Genomic DNA, 20505 nt, shown 5'->3' on the forward strand with positions numbered 1-20505 from the left:
ATCTAAAATAAAAATAATGTAATGAATGATGCCGCCCTAAAAGAAACCTCATCTAGAAGACTGAAGTCAAAGAAGACAGTTTCATGTGATTAAATGTAAGTAAAGAATGATAATGATAGTGACATCAAACATTTGTACAGAACTGAACAAATGAATTAAAATGAAGAAAGTGATGAGTTTTTCTTTTCACATCTGAAATATTGATTTGAGCTTCACGGCCAATACTCAAGTCTGTATTGTAAGTATGGTATCAGAACATCATTACCCACGACTCTACAGCAGAGGCAGTGGGTAAATATTTGGACGAAACAATAAGCAGAATGCCATGATGGACAAATATTACAATTCCACCGAAAATGTATTTATATACTAAAAAAAAAGCCTCCTGGAAACTGATTTAACGACAATCACTCAAAGAGATTCTGAGCTGTGCTGCCTCGAAAGAACAGATCATTAGGTCCTGCTGGCTCTTCTGAGCAGATTAATTGTGTTCGGTACTCAATGGGCCTTCATGAGAACTCACATTTGCACAGATGCTGGATGTGCGTGATAATGAACGGTGGTCTGCAGGCTGTTGGAAACGATGACTTCAGAGAGATCTGTTTCTGTGTGAGTGCTTGTCTGCCGCTGTGGTCCATTCCTTTCCTCAGGCAGCAGTGACAGACACACACACACACACACACACACACACACACACACACACACACACACAAACATCACACATAGATGGATACTCTATACTGCCACACATGAGCATATGCATGCAAGAATTAACTCCCACACATACATATACACGCTCACGCACAGGCACACTCTCATAAATCAATTAGTCAGTGAAAAGCAAAGTGCAGAGATGGACAAACAGAGCGACTGACGGCCCACACACCACAGCAATAAACCCACTGCATGACTCAATTCAGGGAAGATGCTCAGTCACATCAAAACATGGTCTTTGTCACTAGGCCCCGAAAAACATGTTTGTCATGCTGCCCTCTGAGGGTTTTGTGTTCCCCATTTCACAGGTCCATGTATAATTATTCAGCATCTCAATGGCCACTATTCATCTTCTCTTAAGGCGAAGCATCGTCCGGAAGTGATCTAAACATGACCGCGGGAACCCATCACAGAATATTTGAAAGCAAAGTGGGGGCGTCCAGGGGCATAATTCTGTTGTGAGGGGCTAATGCATTCACACCCACACAGATTGACTCACTCCGACAAAAGAGGCTGTGTTGTCTATTCTAGGCAGCTGGGCAGGATGGCGAAACTTGGAATTCTTTGTTGGGCCGGAAGAGAAGTCAGCCTTTGTCTGAATTTTACAGAATATATTTTACCATACGCCTTTGCACGGCCGGTCAGGCATTCAACATCGCAACAAGGCTAAAGAAAGTTTGCATAGATTAGCAGAGTTATTGCAAATGTTGAGCCCACTTAATGTGTTAATCAGGCCTCGTCTGTGTGAGATTTTGTTGGTGCTGTTCTCTGATGTCAAGGTTGCTTACGGTATATACAGCACACATGCAAGCTGAATGAATGAACTCTATTTGAAAGAGAGCGAATATAAATTAAAAAGTTACCACTTCGCCTTAAGGTTGTTTTGAAGAACATTTGCACTTTTGTCTCACAATCATGAGTTTAAGGATGTATTTAGAGCCAAATGTGAGAATAAATGGTTCAAACCCACATCAGATTACCAGAAAGGACAGCATACATAAGATTGATCCATTTGTACCCTCACAAGATTAATGTGTCGAAAGATAACATCTTAATTTCAGTTAAGATTTTTTTTTCTTCTGTTTCAGGACCTTCACCACATTTTGGAACACGTCTAGATGGATTTACCTCAAGACAGTCACAAGAGCGTCATCGAGGCGTCCCAACGCCATGTAGAGACAAGGCCAGACTTATAGTCGGATTTGTGGTTCCTCCTAAAGGCATTGGACAGGATTGAGGTCAGACTTCTTCTCAGAAAGCCATTTTCAGGGTTTTTCCTTAAAAGAAATTCCCCTAAAATTTGAAATGCACCTTCACGAAGTTGAACTTTTTGTAACACGTTAAACAGCTGAACAACAGGAGCAGAACTCAAGTAGAAACGCAGATATGTGCGAAATAAAAGACTGTTAAAGTTAAAACTCAACATCATTACTGTAGTAAGAGTGAAAACAGTGTACTAGTAGTAATTAAAATATATAAACTGTATAAAAGAGGCCGGCTGTAAACTGCAAACTGAAGAACTGTAACTTTAAATAAAGTAAAGACAACAATATAACGTAAATCATGAATGTCAACTTTGCTCCAGTCCAATTTGGAAAAAAGAAAGTTCTGCTGCTTTTTGTGAAGGAAGCTTATGTACAAAATTCATGAATAGAAGCATCAGCAAAAGTAATATGCCCATCATAATAAAGTTAGGAGTCAAAGGTACAAATATGCATTAAAACAAAGGGGTAGAAGTGAAAAGTTTTCGGAAGCCCGACCTAAGACGTACAAGTCCCAGTGTTTGTACTTTGTTTCTGACCAGCTCTGATCAAAACAAGAAACAACCTGAAAGAAAGTCGACACACTTGTGGCCCTGTACTCCAACACAGGCAGCAGATATGACCTTAAACTTTTACCTGCATGTGCTCTCATCCCTCAGAGTTTTCACATTTATTCACAGCTGGGACGTGAGAAGTTTCTGACCTGAGGAGAGGTCAAGGTCACGGGAGCCACAAGTGCAAATGTCAGCTTCCTGTACTGCTCGTCTTTCCAACACTATCCCCTCTGTGTTGATACTTTCAGCTTGAAACTTTCTGTTTCCCTGTTTTCTTCTTGAATGCTCTAATAGATAGGGAGTACCCTCGCTGCCAATCAAAATGAGCCTCTTGCCCCCGGCTGGGTGGAGATTGTTGTAGCAGCACTGAAGCATCCTGTTTAGTTATTCAATTACCATAAAGGCCCTGTTACCTCAAAACAAGTTTATTGAGTTATAAAAAAATCCATTTTGCTCAAGGAATGCAGAGATATGTAAAAGTTGATACCCTGCCGAATGTGTGACCTTTGAAATAGTGTGACCGTCAGGTTTTTGTTATTAAACACGCAGTGAGTCTATTTAAACTTGTACACGGGAACGCAGTTCAACGAGTTCAACGGGCAGTTCGGAGAATACCTACAGTAGGTAGCTCAATAACTGTAATAATAATGTGACTGCACTACACATGCTAGATCATATACATGAAACATATTTCATGATAGCCTATAAACATACATGAAGGAAATGTACACACGCATTAATATGACTTGTTTCTTTTTCTTACATGGTATTTATTCATGAAATGCCAAAATGGAAAGTGCCGTTATCTAATCCACCAATAATCTTGTGGTTGTTTTTTTTTTTTTTTTAGAGCATTTTTCAAAAATGAACCATTCCTGCCAATAAAGCCGATAAATAGAACGAAGTTGATCGCAGAGAAGATAAAAAAAAAGGATAAAAAATCACAGGGACAAAGCTCAGACAAACGAAACTGCTAATATGTCTCCATAATAGATATGTTTTCCCATGATGTTCTGCAACAATCTTTTCTCAAATTCCATTAGCTTAATCTGAAATTACTCTGAGCACCCACCATTTTTCATTGTCTGTTATTTCCCCACAGAGAGTGTAAGAGGAGCGTGTGACTCTCGGCACAGGTGTGTGTGTGTGTGTGTGTGTGTGTTGCAGGTGTCATGCTATAGTGTGTGTGTGTGTGTGTGTGTGTGTGTGTGTGTGTGTGTGTGTGTGTGTGTGTGCTTGTTTTCCTCTGTGTGCACTGTATTCTGTTAGAAACAAAACACACCACTGTGCCTGTCACAATGCATTTAGCGCACTCATCCACTGTGAAATGTTTAGTTACTCTGTCAAACCTCTCTGGCACGGAGCCCAAATTGCAAATTAATGTATAGCTCCTTTGCACCTTGGTGATTCGGTTTCCAAAGGACTGTTTAAATAAGGCACTTAAGCAGCAGTGTTCACCTACCAACAAAGGCTCAGCTGCTTTTTAGCAGCAGACAACGACTATCGTGAGCCTCGGCTGGGATGGAAGCGCATCTCTTCATCCACAGATGAGTCACATTAGTCCCACAAACACATTTGGCAAAACAAATACACCATTTGGCTGTGTTATTTGGGCTTTTGAAACACGATAATTCAGATAACATAAGTCTTAATGTGAGTTTGTGTTTGAGCCAACACACTCAGGTTACGCTTATTTCTATTTTACATGTGACAGAAAGTTGTGTGCGTGTGCTGTCTGGTATACATCTACTGTGAAAATCTTAAAGCAGAGGTTTGAGGCATGGTCTGTTGGTTTACATTCAGATCTATCAGTAAATTATGATCCCTTCCTGCTGTGGTGTAGCTCAAACACGATATGAGCACACGGTTGTATCGGGGGGATGTTACAGATGTTACAACAACAGTGGCTTTTTATGATAACTATGAATGCAACCTTTTGGAAGATTTGTGCTTCTGGCAAATCTGCAGATTTGGAAATAAGCATGCTTCATGTAAAATTCCCTGTAGCTTGAGTTTTTGCTGTTTTTCCTCCTGTCTGACTGGCACTGGATAAAAGCTGCCTGGAAATAGCACAATGGCTCCTCTTTCGACGGAAGTTGGCCTACATACAGTACAATAACAAACCTCTCGAGCTTCAGTGTACTGTTTGTGGCACTTTAAATGTGATTCCCCTTTCAGACTTATTTCTTGAGAAAATGCCACATATATTTAATTAGAGAATGTTGTTAATTCAACCACATGGGTTGAACAGTTTCATAATCTATTGGATTAGTGCAGACCTTGTCCTGGTGATGATGGAAACATAGGCCTGGTTTATAGTCAGGCTTGTATCCCCGAGGGCAGGTCACACGTAGAGTACATTAATCAACTTAAACAATCTAATAAGTTAAAGATTTGATCAGTGCAAAAAAAAAAAAAAATCAAGAAAGAAAAGCCTCAGAGAGAAACACATGGGCCTTGTTCACATTGCACCTTGAAATCAGATTTTTCTCTGCTTCAAACCACATGCATAGGTGGTTTCGATTGCGATTCAAATCCGATTCCTACAGATCCGACCCAACACGGACTGGTAACTTGCATTTTGTAATGTGGAGAGTCAGTCACTAAGATCGGACTGATCTGATTTTGGAAAAATATCTGATTAGGGCGGTAGTCTGAATAAAGCCTTAGATGCCTTAACATATTTGTCATGAACAGGAAAGAGCAGGACCCATGTGCTGAAACCAAACACTATTTTATTTTTAATAAAAAAAGCAAAACAAACAAAAGAATAACTATTAGATTGAAATCCAAAATGCCCATCTGAAATAAAAGATCAAAACATAGGAAGCAATGAGGAATCACAAGGAAGAACTGACACTTGAAATTCTGACATTGGACAATGTACTGACAACCAGAGGGAAGGACCACTGAGACTAAATAGACATGGGGTAATCAACCACAGGTGAGACTAATGACACAGGCGAAGACAATGAGGGCACACACAGAGGCAGGGAGAAATACAAGGCAAGAAACTCTGGGGACAAGAACTACAAAACAAAACAGGTACCGCTTAAGACTAAACTAGGAACAAAATTACAACAGAAGGAATTAACACACTAAACAAGAGTAAACCATGGACTATGTACTCATCATGATGAAGAGCAGCTTCTGAAATGTCAAATTATGGACATTGATTCAGTCAAGTGATCCTACTGTGAATTTAGCTGTATCATGAGCAAATCTGTATCAATATTTGTGGCCTTAATCTTCAAACATGACACTCTTGGTACCACTCTAGTTTGGTAACCTGAAGTTTAAATATCACATTTTAATGATATTTGAATGTGTGCAAATCATCAAAAGGGAGTTAATGCTGGATGGTCCTTTGTTGCCTTGATCCATCCTTTACTCTCCGTCATCTCAAGCAGACTTTACATCAGATTTTCCTGGGTTTGAATGGCCTTTTGGGGACAAATAAAGTTTTTTGAAATTAAATTGAATCGAATCGAATTGAATTCCCTGACTTTAAAGTCAAAACAAAGCAATAAATAAGTGTTAAACAGCGCACAACAGATACCTTCATTGCATATCTTGACTAGTTAGGCTGCCTTCCAAGCTGCTGTTTTGATGACATATAAGTGAGAATAGGCTCGTTCTGCTTCCTTTTACACCTAACAGAAGTGGTGCCTCATCCAAATCTTAAAACGTCTGAGGTTAATGGAGTAAACAAGCTTATTTGTTATGTTGCACTACAGGTTAAATATACATACAGTTTAATCGTCCAAGCAAACAGACTTCTATTCGCTGGTTGAACGTGTCCAATTGATTGCCTTACCTGTGAGATAAGGGATCAATCTCAACAGGAGGAACTAAACTTAGAGTTTGGCTGGGATAAAACTGAGTGCAACATAGAGTAAGAAAAGGAAAAAGTTGCTCATCTGTCTTGTCTCTTGACCCTCCGTGTCCATCCATACTCATCCAGCTGTGTGGCCAAAGTTCAGAAGTAAAGGCCCCAAGGTGTTCCCTGATTAATCCAGCCTGCAAACAATAGATGCTGTGTGTTGTGTGCACAGTTGCCATCTCTGTGTGGGTCAAAGAGCTTGCCATCTTTGCTGCCTCTCCTGCAAACAGTTGACACATCATGATGAGTGAAAGGTGTGCTGAGAAAGAGGGAGCAAAAGCGGGAGGGTGGGAGTAATGATACGTGACAGAGAGGAGGAGAGAGAGCTTTGTTTGGGTTTGAGTTTGTTGCAGCCCTGCCTAATTGAAGGATGTTTTAATGCCGTCGGAGGATGGCAGGTTGGAATAATCATAGCTATTTGTTTATGCTGCAGACACCCCGATTGACTTTTAATGGCTGCAGCTTGTGTAGTGCTTCCAAGCACTTGTGCAAATTTGACTTTCATCACTAGGTGGAAAAGACTCGTTCATCGCCTCGGCTCTCCTCTCTTGGCTAATATGAAGATGCTGCATCCTCCAAATTAATCAGGCAGCAGGCTGGCTTGATGGTCGTCGTGAGATTCTCTGCACAGCACCGTTGCATTGATGCTAAATAGATTGTTTAGTAATAATGGAGAGGGCGTCTATCTATCGAGCTTTGAAACAAGTGTTGGAACTTCCACCAGTTTATTTCTGTTGTAAATGAGCTCACCTTTTGTCTAGAATACCAAATAAAGGCATACAAGCTGGACTTTTGTAATGCAACAAAAACCCATAGCATGCTTTAAATAAAGCTTGCTGATTATTTTCTGATTGGCTGATGAACAGTGCCATTTTCTGCTGTTACCCATGCTTAACTGATGCATCAGTGCATCCCTATTACAGAAGTTTAACATGTGTATTGGACCCCTGTGTCCTGAAATTGAAGTGTTTGTTGGGCACTTCCATCCCCCCAAAACCTCCCCCCAGGCGCCAAATTAAAACAATAAAAGAATCAAAAACAAGAATGGAACTTGAGGCCTGGAGACCCAGTTGGGTCACCGACCCAGATGCAGGATTTGTCCACTTGAGAGTTAGAAACATTTGTCCTGGAATAGCCTTTCTATTTTACCTGCCAGAGTGTTTGCCTCTTAAATAAAAATCAATCCATGTACCACTTTGTTTGAGAATGCCAGAGCATGAGCTGCAGGTAACCATTAACATGCTGACTTTAAAAGAGACCGCAGTTTATTCATTGAGAGATAAGTTTTGCCTGACCTTCTCTGAGGCGGGGTCAGAAGTCACATCACCAAAGGGGGTTCAAAGTTGACCGCAGCTGCTTCTGCTTCTGCTGTTGGTGTCTGTCATCATGTTAGCTTCCAGGGCAGACACTTCCTGTTTACCAGATTAATAACAAAAGGTGCCTTGTTATCCTGCATTTCTGATACCTAGCACGTCTTAGGGAGTCATGCAGTCAGGGTGACGGGGGAGGTGAGGCGCAGGCTCTGTAATATACAGCTGCAGTGGGGGGTCAATTTAGCTGGAATGGAGACTCTTGTTTTTTACTTACTAGTCCCCCTGCAGCTCATAATGGGGCATTGATAAGTTGGTGGTTGGAGAGGATGTTTAGTAGGGGTCAAAGGTGAAATATAGTGCAGTTATCTCCTGAAGTTCTAATCCATATCACTTACGATCTTAAAAAGTAGACAGGATTGCTTGTGTTATTATGTGCGAGTAATGTATGCAGACTACAGCTTTAAAAATATCCTGTAAAAACTGTCTGTATTATCAATTCAATTAATTTAAAAAAACTTTATTCGTCCCCGGTGGGCAATTCAAGGGCACACAGGGCAGTAAATGAATGACAATGCAGCTATACTAGAACATTTAACAAAGATACAGAGTCAACAAAAGACTGAAGTTTCACAAAAAAAAATATCTGAAGATCTGATCATTCATTAAGAACAAAAATCCTGCTTTCTACTTTTTAAATAAATTCAACCAACACCAGAGAACTGCACGAAAACCTCGATCTGACAAAAACCACACACTGTTCTGGTGTTTAATGACATTAATATGCACTATCAGTCGTTGGTAGCTCTTTAATTATGAATGAAGATGTAATGACACTACCATTAATATTTAATTAAAGGGCAATAAAGTGTTATTTGGCAGCATTACAAAACTAGACACTAATAAAGGAATGTCTTTAGCCAGTAATCATTGGAGACAGGAAAGCCGTTTACCTCTTAAAATTTGACCGTCTGAAAAGGTAAATACGGAGGACACGCAGAGGTCAAGTGTATTTATGTGTTCACACTCACTTTGTAGTTGTCAGGCTGTCTGTGATTAAACCTCAGAAAATCGGCAACAGCACTCAAGTGTAACAATCCTGTTTCGTTGCAGCAAATGTGTTATCCGTTTCCCTTTTTCTGCTCGATAAAAAACACAGCAACCCAACACATCCAAATCAGAGGAATAAAAGGCAGCATAATGGGAACTATAGTGATGCTAAACCTCCCTCGTATACGGGTGTTTTAAATATCCTACCATGTGGTAGCCTCCAGCCAGGCAAACAACTCACTCAGAGGTCAGTAGACTTTGTGATGCTCCGTTGCATTTGACACAACAATTAAAAAATGTAAGGTTCAATGAAAAAACGTAGTCTGACTGTAACAATGTGGCTCTGTAGCATTTAGATTCTCCATTTATTCATTACATTTCAGAAAAAAAGTTGAGAGGCTACGTAGGCAGAATTGTTTCCAAAGTTTGCCCAGGAAGGAATACATCACGCCAACAGGCAAAAAGCATTGCCTCGCATCAGACAACCATTCAGTGACATTGAGATGCTAAAGCTGTAGCTTGTTTACACAAGTTCCCCCTTTTCTCCTCTCTGAGGCCCCCATTAAGTCAGACAATGGGCACAATGTGGCCCTCAGCTGTGAGTGGGCCGGGCCGACAAGGCGAGCAGTCAGCTTTGGCGCTCTGGTTTGCTCTGGAGTGGATGTTTACACGAGTGGGACGAAGCATTGTTTTCACTGAGAAGGCCATGATACACAAACAACATTCTGAGGCCATTACAATGATAAACACTGTTTGTCATTATAATGAAAACAGTTTTCTCTCTATGGTCTTTTAATACTTATTTTTAATCCATCAGTTTCTCTCACGTTTCTGTCCGACCCTCTACGTTCCGCCTCGCTAAATAACAGATTTCTTCCCTCATTTATATATCCACATGGCGTCCATTTTTCTCTGACCTCACACTTGTAATGTTATGATTTCTATTGTGTTGCAGTTAGATCAAGATTGTTTTACTCCATCATCCTGAATCTCTAATGCTTGTATTACATTATTCTCTCTCTCTTTATTGCAGCAGCAGGAAGAGCTGTATCCTGAACGTGTCCACCTCAAAGCCAACTTCCTGCAGAGTGCGAGACTGACACGCAGGCCTCAGAGCTCCCTGGGCGTATATTAAGTCCAGCTAATGAGCTGGTCAATGTGACGGGCGGCGGCGGTGATCGATGTCCCTTCTGAATTGATGTGCTCTGCAATGAAGGACACTGACCCACCGAGAAATGTTGATGAAGTAGCCGCCGAGAAACTTGCACTTCTCCGCACAGTCTGTGAACACAGCTACGACTAAAGGGTCGTTTCAGTGAACATCGGTAAGGTATCAGTGCCATCTCTATAAATGTTAAACACTTATTTACACATATGAGTGTGACAGCCTTTTCAGGATATCAACATGCTATTTCCAGATTTCTAAATTGCAATTTCACCTTTGCTCCCTCCAAAACTGTGGACGAATTGTGGACAAATTCTAATTGATGGTTGAGCAACAACGGGATCAGGAAGTGACCGATTTAAAAGTATTAAAGTTTGCACTTATACACACTACAAATCAGATGTATAGTTCTCCTCTTAAAGAATTTATTACCAGTAATATAACTGAAACTATGTTTTCTTAATAATGTAAAATGTGATGTATAGTTCAGCTTTTTTTTTTCTTCTTTTTTTTTTTCTAATCATTAACAATCGGTGGATATTTCCTTTTTTTGCCCAATTCAGGCCCAGTGGAAGAGAGTGGGCTGAATCTGCATATAGTAATCATCAGAACATTCCCCTGCAGAATATATTTGCATAAGATTATTACTCATTGGCAGTGACCCCGAATAAGGATGGGCCACGTTACTAATAGGCTTCTCTTAATGCTAATATATAAATCCTGGGATATATATCCACTAAGACATTAATGACTAAATGTTACTTCTCAGCCTTGTCGCAGCGATGATCAAAAGTACTTCACTTGGCTTTTTTTCCCCATCTCATCTCTTTAAAATTTCAGCTCTGTCTTCCTTTTTCCGACTAACATTGTGGATAAAAGATTTCAGTGTGTCAGACTTAAAGAGGCCAAATTATTCAGTGACTCTGGCGGAGAAAGTTTTAGCCTTACTGCCGGAGGGATGGCTCTGAAGTTGTCTAGGGACTTTGAACTTGGTGTCATTGTAATATGTCAGTGCTTAAAGGATAAAGTAGCACAATTTCTCCTCATTAGATTAAAAATATTCAAGATAAAAATAACAGTCATGTTGAAGCTGTTTGGTATTCGTCTGTAAACTGAGGGATTTATGGAAAGTCAGTTAAAGTATCTCTCCTGCCTCTTCCTTCTGGCTTTGTCTCTCCTGCACAATAACCAACAAAGATAAAGTGTCTTCTGAAAAAAAAAAGAAATTGCCACTGTCCCACCCCAGATTTGTGGGCCATCCTCGGGTCCTGTTCAGTATGCAAGGCGGGCAACGACTCAATTAACCAGAAGCCTCCAGCCATTACAGCAGCAGGCTGCCTCATAATATTTCCTATAATGTTTCATCCAATTTGGAGAGTTTGACGTTTACCCCCTGCAGGACTGCAGCCGGAGACAATGACTGAGGGGGGGGGGGGATGATGGTGATGTGTGTGTTTGAGGTGATCAGGAGTAGATATCACAGCCCAGGCTGGCAGGTGAGCATGCATGATCTCCTTTTACCAACTCCTCCAAAACTTTTTTTGGCCTTGCACATAAACTTAGCAGTCTACAAAAAGGAGAATTGGTGCATGAGAGGGAGTGTGTAAAGTGTTTCTTTGTGTCAATTACTGCAGAAGTAATGGCGTTTGAACTGTTTATAGCAGATGATGTTCATCCCCTTCTACTGCATGCCGACACTCGTGAAAGAAGTTTAAAGCAGGACTTTTGAGGAGCCTCCTGTCTTTGGCATGACCCTATTTTTACCTCTCTGCTTCCCCTCCAAAGCCCTCCCTCACTCTCTCTCCATCTCGCCCGTTCTCTTGGACAGAAGAGGACTCTGAAACTCGTAAGTGACGGCGAAGGAGTCACCCCGGTGGAACTGATGCCCCTGATCAGCGATGGTCTGGAAAAGCATAAAGACAGTAACAGGATGGAGGGGGGAGAGGAGAATGCTGAGACAGCACTTTCCACAACCCACAGAGGGAGAGGCGGAAGGTAGGTAAAGGGGGGGGGGGGGGGGGAGACGGACGAAGGAGGGGTCTCATTTATGATTAAAAGATAGGCCAGATAACCCTGCAAGCCTGGCCCATCACTCTCCTTTAAAATGAGGATCTAATGGCATCAAGGGAGGAAAGGGAGGCTTGGGCATCATTAACCAGAATCTCTAAATGCTTAACCCGGGGTACGGTGCCTCTTGCTGGGGGAAAGACACCACACAAGCTGCCTTAGAGCTGTGGATAAAGGTTAGATTATTGTCAAGATTTCTAGCTCGTGTTTCTATAATCCAGTCCAAGAATTCATCAAAATTTCCCGGAGCCACAGAGCTCAGAGGACATCATATGTATGCGTGTATCAGTGTGTGTGTGTGTGTGTCATTGTCGAGTCTCTCTTCAGCTTGTCGCTCCTAATGAGTAGGTGATTAACGATAATGTATCTCATTAGTTAAAACGGGTTTGATAATGACACAATGTGGCATAAGAAGCACCAGTTCTTTTTTCAAACACGGCTCCTCGCATCCAACTCAACTTCAGCTCTTCACTTTGCTTTTTCTACATCTTTATGGAAAAAGGGAAAAAATAAGAAGCATTGCCTGCTTCCACCTCAACAATTTCCTTTAGCGTTCCGCGTTCCCAAATTTCCAATTCAAAGAGCACATGCTGGTATCTTTTGATTACCGGAAACAATGTCCTTCTGTAAGTGCTTTCAGAAGACTAATAGTTAAAGAGATAATCCAAGACAAATATTAAATTATTAATTATACTGGTCCATCATGTTCTTTTGAACAACTATTTATGATATCAACCTTGAGAATAGTTGTGCAACACTGAAAATCTAATTGTAACCCTTTGTGGTATTAAACACAAACTTATCAGCACAAAAGATACGTTTCTGCTTCTACAAACATTTTCCATATTTCTCTCAAGCTGCTTACACTCTTTCTTCCATTATTGCATTGCCGTCTTTTCACTTCATGTTCTTCTATGTAAAGGGCAAAACCTCCCGCAGTCTTAAAGTCTCGATCCAGAGGAATGCTAATAGTTTGTAACCTGACCCAGTGTCACTCTAGTGCTACCCAAACAGGGCGTCTTGAAACCAACACCATGAATGTTTCCATCACTCACACTGAGATATCAGTATCTTTATAGTTAGAAATCCTCCATATTTTACCAGCCCTTCCCCAGCTGCCCCCATAACTCTTACTTTGCTTGGTCTCAAGCAAAGTATCCGTCTTATTTTGGGGAGCTGGATCTACAGAGAGTTTGAACCTGAAAGAAGATACACAGAGGGGGGCTGACATGATGCCAGGACATCAATCATGATGTAAAACACTTTCCATTTTTTAAAACAATTTCAACAGCTTGGGAACTCGCTGCCAAAGTGCAAAAGCACTGCAAGAAATATTAATACTACTTAGATTGTAGTAGCCTTAAGAGTTGGCATCATTCATTTGTTGTCTTTGTGAGGGTTTATGTTTATTTGTCGCAGTTGTTGTTGCTCATCAATGTTCAGTACATTCTTTCTCTGACACTATTCAGTTCTCCTGACTGGAAATGAGCTAAATAATGACGTTTTATGAATACTCTTTTAGGTCCTTTGTATATATTGTATATATTATATTGTATATACATATATTGTATATTATATATATATTGTAAGTATAGACATATTTTCCACTGATGTCTGAAATCAATACTCTTACTATGCCTTTTATGACAGAAATACATGTTTTGTATGGATTTTTAGCCTCTCCTTTGACAATACGAATTAATTTAAATGTATAGTTGCTGGCTGTGGATCAGTGGTTGAGTCGTCGTCTCTCAACCAGGAGGTCGAGGGTACGATCCCTATCGTCCTTGGGCAAGACATGAATAGTTTCCGCTGCTTTGTTGGTGACACATGCATGGGATTAATTACTTCTTAAAGTCTCGCTACATAGCAGCTAATGGGTTAATTAATATTGTCAAACTTTACACATAGACTTCTTATGAAGGGCGACTTAAAGAGCTATGTGATACTATAACAAGTTTTAAGTACCAACTATTTCAGTTAAAATCAAGACAGCCTGAGTCAGACATTTTACTTTTTAACATCTCGTATGATGACTGTGCCAATATGGATGCTGCATGAAAACCATCCATTAGCAGTTAAGTCATTTTACAGGTATGTCAGGAATCTGTGTGTTTCTAAGCTTTAAAAAAAAAAAAGGTTGAACGCAAACTGAGAGGCACATTTTCCGAGTTACTCCAGATATACTCCTTTAGATGAGATGATTGTCATGCAGAGACAAAGGAAGACTTTTTTGGGTGTATGTGTTCTCAGCAGGCCACACCGGACAGGCTGTTTGTGAGTGTGTTCAGGTGGGGGGAGGGGAGTGTTGACAGTAGGGGAAATCCCTTTTAGCACGTTCATAAAAGCGGCATTTAGCATTGTCACAACAACTGCTTAGGATAAGCCAAGCCTCCATTAAACAAGGGCAATGATGCACTACAAAGTCACATCCCCTCAGCACAGCAGCCCACGGACCGCGCTGCATAACTTACTGCCTGCGTTGTGTACAGTTCCCGGTACACAGCAGCACAAGAGAGTTTTTCTGAGTGATTTCCAGTGTGAAGTTATGGTGTTGATTAGCGCAGTGACAGGTGCCATGATTAAAATGGCCGATAGTAATAGTGCAGCATTCATGCATTGACAACTTTGCTCTGCATGGCTTTGTGAGGGGTGATGTATGACACCATTAGGGTAACCTCAGGGCCCTGGAGGACACTTATCTCCCTCGTCACGTCCTTCACACTCCCCATTCTCCCTCCAACAAAAGGACGCCTGCTCCCCAGTCTGCATGCTTATGAATTGTGTGTATGTGTGTGCATCTGTGTGTCTGTGTGTGCAATATGTCTGTGTTCCCTGTTCATCCCTGGCAGTGAAAATGAATACTGGTTCATGTGTAGCATGTTTCATAATGTCTGTCTTTGTGTTTTTGCTTGTATGTCTGTGTCAGGTTAAGGCTCTTTTTATGTTGCAATGCGTGGTTTTTTGTGAGACTGCAACCTCATTCTGTGCTTCGACGGACATGCTCGCACAATGTGCCTGCAGAGCGTAACATACATGTTAGATAATTAAGAATTAACCAATGTAAGGAAAATGTCCTTCTCTTTTTGCATCCATTTCTTGTGCAGTTAGTTTCTTAGACTGGACTGTGTTGTATCTGTGCTTTGTGCATTAACTCAACTGAAAAAGGAAAACAAAGTAGAGGCAGACGTGTCAGCTTACTTTATATTTGTGTACTTTTTTTCTGATTTAGTCGGGTATATTTGATGCAAACGTATGAGGAACTGTGATCATATTTCCCCATATGGTCAAACTGAATATATTCCAAAATCAATTGGTGAAACAGAATCCAGCTGCATCATGAATCTAAATAACAGTTCAAGTCAGTCTTGTGTTTCTCTGGGAGGACTCAGGTTTAATGACTTTAGCCCCCATCTGTTAATAAAAAAACTTTAGATTCCCAGACAGTCGAAGAAAGTGGACGGCTTGTTTGACAGTCAGCGGCTTCAGAGGAGGTTGTACCAGTTTCTGGTTCTAAAGTAGTTCAGCGGACTTTGAGACAGTCATCACCTGAGCAGAGAGCATCAGAGCAGCAAACAGACGAGGGTTCATGCTGCACTGTGTCACACTGTCTGCTGCCCTTATTAGTTTGAAGGTTTTGTGGTCATTTTGAGACCACATTTGTTAAGCTTACGACCTGCGTAATTATTGCTCGGCTCTTTAATAAAAGAGCAAAGATTCAAATGAAAAACAGGAATTCTATTTTTTGAGTTTTAGGGAGCAGCCTTATGTACTATATTATTTACTTCTGCAGTGGCAGATGATAGAAGATGATTGTTTCTAATGACTCTGGTGACCTCTGAATATTTTAAATGTTTTAAGTCTTTGACGGACACATTTTCTATTTGAGCTCTGCGATGAGTGAAAGTGAACACTTCATTAGTTTGAATCGTTGCCATAATGAATACACGGCCTCGAAGTGCATCACGTGTGCCCGCGGTGACGCTCAAAGTGCAAAATAACTGTAAACACCTCTTCATGCCCATGGGGCCTGTCGGTCGCGCTGCGCTGGGCAAATGTTTGTGAGAACACCTCGGTAAACATGCACATCCTTGGGGGGGGGGGGCAGCCAAGGGGTGGCGGACACCCAACACACCCTCCTCTACCACCATCGATACTGCAGTCAAGTCAACGGAAGTGTAAGGCAATACGCAGTTTTCCTAACAAGTTGAACCCAGCCGGAGGCATCCTGGCATCCTGAGACTCCAAACACATGTCCCCTCCCCACTTCAGAAATACACACACCCTTATTTTTGGCGGCATGCAACCCCTTAATTATTTCAGTGGGCTGAATTTGAGACGATTGGGTTCTTAAGGTTTGGCGGAGGGCAAGGAGTAAAGATACTGAAGAACAGCAAGAAAGAAACACCGAAGGCGACAGGATATTTAAGGGAGGGTGGGTGGGGGGAGTCAAGTTTTAGAGGATAGACACGTACGCTCACTAAAGAACACACAAACTGCTGTCCCTGTCTCTCATCAGCCCGTCAACGAGCCCCTATCCAACCACTGCTGATGAGAAAAACTGCCACAAGTGCTAAGCTCCCTCTTACCCCGGGATTGATAACATTTGTAATCGAGGTGCTTACTATGGAGTGCCAGCTTCCTCGGTCGTTGATGGTGGTTTCCAGGTTGTTTCATTTTAGAGACGGGAGGCGAGGGGGCAATGAAGGGGGGGGGGGATTTGAATGTGTTAAGAGTGTGCAGTGTCCACACGGCCATTAGCAAACAAACTCGGGTGGGGAAAGCGAAGATCAAATTCAATGTTCTCTAAAGGCCATTTCAGTAATTTATGCCGGCACTCAATGGCAGAGAGGAAAAACATGTGATGAAGAAAGATAACACCAGTCAACTCACAAATGTGTCCCCCTTATCCTGGGATTGATCCCATTTTTAATCAAGGCGCTTACTATGGAGGTAACCTAATATTTGAAATGTTATTTGCCTCATGTCAATGCTCCAATGGCAGGTTATTTTATTTGGACTGAATTAAGATATATATAGTTAAAAAACAAGGAAAAAACTCTATAACTATACAGGTTTCAGTTTATCTTATATCTTAATATCTGTAATCAAAGGAAGGACCAGAATGGTCTGTATTTAAATTGTTGTTATCACCTTTATTAATTTATAATAAACACCTGCTGTTTGCGTCTAAAGATGTCTGTGTGTTGAGTGAGCTAATGGAGCAGCATGAATATAATTAGACTAATGATGCATTGACATGTAGTTTGCTGCCAAAATGTGGGCAATGAAGGTGAACCATGTCCAGGGTGTCAGACCTGGAATACCACTGGAATAAAGTACCATTTGAAGTTTTTTATTTTTTCATTTTTCTGTAAAATACTTGTTTGTGTTTTAATTGAGTTTAAAGTCGACTTTAATTCTTGAGAAGTTTTAATGGAGGAAATTCCCGTCATTCAACACACAGTCCTTACAATAAATGAGTCTCATGGAGGTCTCATGATTAAATTAGCCTGAATTAAGATGAACAATGTTTTATATTTTGATTCTATTGATAGTTGAAACTCAACAGTAAATGTGAAAGAAGCCTCTTAATCTGCAGTGTTTTTGCTTGCACACTTTCACTTCCCACTGAAAAGCCTTTTTAAAGATGTCCACTGTTATAAAGAAAAAAAGAGTATTAAGAAGGAGAAGCACAACAATGATCATTAAGAGTAAACTGTAGTTATCCATCAAATATGAAGGAATTGTTCAAAATATTTGTTTTATTTTGTCAATTATTTCGGTTTTTGAGCCGTAGCTTACTTGCAGCCCTAAAATCACTAAAATCTTCAACCAAAGAAGATTTTTAGAGACAATGATTTCTAATTTGATACTACTTTATTTATTATTGATTTCACTGTGTCCACCTGTGTCATCAAGATAATAAACATTGTGAACATGGATAGACTTTTAACCCAAAAACCTTGAGCTGTGAGAAACAATTGAAGGTGTGAGCAGCAGCTCTGAAGACATGCTGGGGCGGTGAATGAGTTTCATTGAGTGTTTAAACCCCCCCTCAAATAAAACACTTTTAATAGCTATAAAAGCCCAAAACTGCCCAGTCATATGTGACAAAGCCCTTTGTCCAGATTCAAACAGAATCCGCATACTAAACGAAAATAAACAAGTATCATGCTCCTCAAACGAAATTAGGCATTATGTCTCAACAAGCCCGGCTCAGTCTAATAAACATTGTGCAGAGCTGATCAGTGCTTATAGTGCAGATCAATACTGACTGAATGAGAGTAATAGCTTTCACCTTAAAACACACATACTCTAATTAAGCCCAGTTTTCAAACAGACACTTGACATTTCGAGAAGAAGTGTTTGGTGGATCACTGCTCGAATACAAACATTTAATCTGGATCTTTTTAAACTTGAGGAGAAGAAATTACAAAAGAGAAAAATGAGAACAAATAAAAAAATAAAAAGCTGTTTTTGTCAGTCTCCTTACATTTTTGCTCCGCATTTACTTTTAAAGTTGAAAAGTAAGTTGTACAAATGACCTACAGAGTTTCTGGCTCCCAAATGGCAAGTCTAAAAGGAACAACTTCGATAAATCACAGTGCGAAACTCGAGTCTGTGGCTGTTGTTGGAGATTTATTGGCAGCTGTATTTTTCTAGTGTCAACTGATGTTCCATAAGACTTCGCCAGCGTCTTACATTGCTTCACCCGTGCTGCCTCCACACCATTACATACCTAAATACACACACACACACACACACACACACACACACACACACACACACACACACACACACACACACACACACACACACACACACACACACTTCACTTCTCCCCTCCATCAACAGCCGTCCAGCATTTAAATTTCAGAGCTATTCCTGTGAGACTGTTAAACACGACAGATTGAGATGAGTGGCAAACCTCTATGCTAGCATTAGCCCACTTATCTTATTAGTGGGGCAGCTCGAACACATTTGATACCCCCCAGGCTACTGCTGCTGTTGGCCTCAGGGAACTCACTCTGGCTTCAAAGACCAGATCTGGCGTCCTGGTGGCTCAGCATGCTGAGACGCATACCACAACGATGTCGGTTTGAATTCAGTCCGGGCAGTTGCTGCACATCTTGCTGTCATTCTATCTGTCCAAATGACGAGTCAGTGTAAACTATTTGATGAACAACGAGTTCCCAAATAGTTCTTAATGATGAGTGAGAGTAAAAAAAGGGAAGGTATTTAAGATATAAGAAACGATCCTGATCACTTTCACAGGGTGCTAGTGGGTTCTTGCTTTGTGAATTAAAATTGAACATGAACACAATATAATGCAAAAATAGCAGAGTGTCTCAGGGACAAACTTATGACAATAAATATTGACATTTTCACACACAAGAAAATCTTTCAACTCCTTACATTTTGCGAAAAATGCTGTGTATATTTTTAGTATAGTGCATGTGTTGTTTTTGTATCATTACACACCACCTTCCCAATATCAGGATCTTTAATAGGAAAACAAGACAGCTTGAACTGCAGACCTTATATGATAAATACAACATAAAAGATGTACTGAAAAAAAGCAAATAAAAAGTTGTAAATGCAGGAGATAGGATACGACCCAGTGCTCCAATCACAGGGCTTACAAGGCTTCTCTGTAGGTATCAATCAGGCTTCAATGGGTTAAGGTTTAGAGGCAAAACTAATGTTCACTTAATAATTAGTCTCCCAAATATGACCTGAGGTTCAGTTATCATTGTGTGACAGCGTGTAGAAACATCTTCAGAGGGCTATATTTACAAATGAGGACATTTACAAGTCACTTTTACTTTAGTAAAGTTCAGTACTGTTTCCTTTTTTTCCAAAATCTGTCCTTTGAGTTAAATAAAGGGAGTGTGTACTTTTGCAGCCTCTGAAGAATGAGTATCATATCAATGTCCTTTCTTTTTTTAAACTGCTTTATTCCAGCTGAGCAAATAAATACATATAAATATTACATTACAGCCCAATCAATACAGAAATTACACAACGATAGCAGGGCAAAAAGCAAATTATCTGTGGTTAAGCATTAGAGAAACTTGCCCTCGATTAATGTTAATGTGGTGAACAAACAATGATGATCCTTTAATGTGCGTCTGTGACGTAGGGCCTTGAGAACTCACAGGACTTCAGAAGCAGCTTTAACCTTTCACTTTTCCCTCTTGACGCCTGCTGCTTCATGAATGAACAAGAGCTAAAAGGGTCTGAAAGTCACTGACAGTCAGCGTTTCCTAAACTATGGCTGCTGACCCCATAATGGGTCACAGGTCTATTTGTAGTGACAAGACGACAAGTTGTTATTCACGACCGTGGGTTTCAGGGTTTCAGCTCATTTCATCAAATTGTGTGGTCAAATATTTACAACTGCATTCACCCAAGAATGGGCCCTATATATGAACATGAATAATATTTGATTTTCTAGATGTGACGTAAATGTTATTTTAAAATTATCTGCAACATA

General features: G+C 40.6%; 1 long non-coding RNA gene across 8 annotated transcripts in view; it reads left to right on the top strand.

Moving 5' to 3' along the window:
- LOC306828788 overlaps positions 1–20505 on the top strand; it is a 100679-nt gene that overhangs the window by 3391 nt on the left and 76783 nt on the right. For 5 of the 8 annotated variants that reach the window (XR_013779781.1, XR_013779783.1, XR_013779784.1 and 2 more), the window contains 2 exons: positions 9810–10098; positions 11767–11933. This is a non-coding gene — a long non-coding RNA (uncharacterized lncRNA). Of the gene's footprint in view, positions 1–1837; positions 1953–9809; positions 10099–11723; positions 11934–20505 lie in introns of those variants that run through there. The other 3 variants (XR_013779788.1, XR_013779782.1, XR_013779786.1) reach the window with 3 other exon arrangements.

Source organism: Symphodus melops (genome assembly GCF_947650265.1).
Source record: "Symphodus melops genome assembly, chromosome: 8".
In the NCBI taxonomy this organism is placed as follows: domain Eukaryota; kingdom Metazoa; phylum Chordata; class Actinopteri; order Labriformes; family Labridae; genus Symphodus; species Symphodus melops.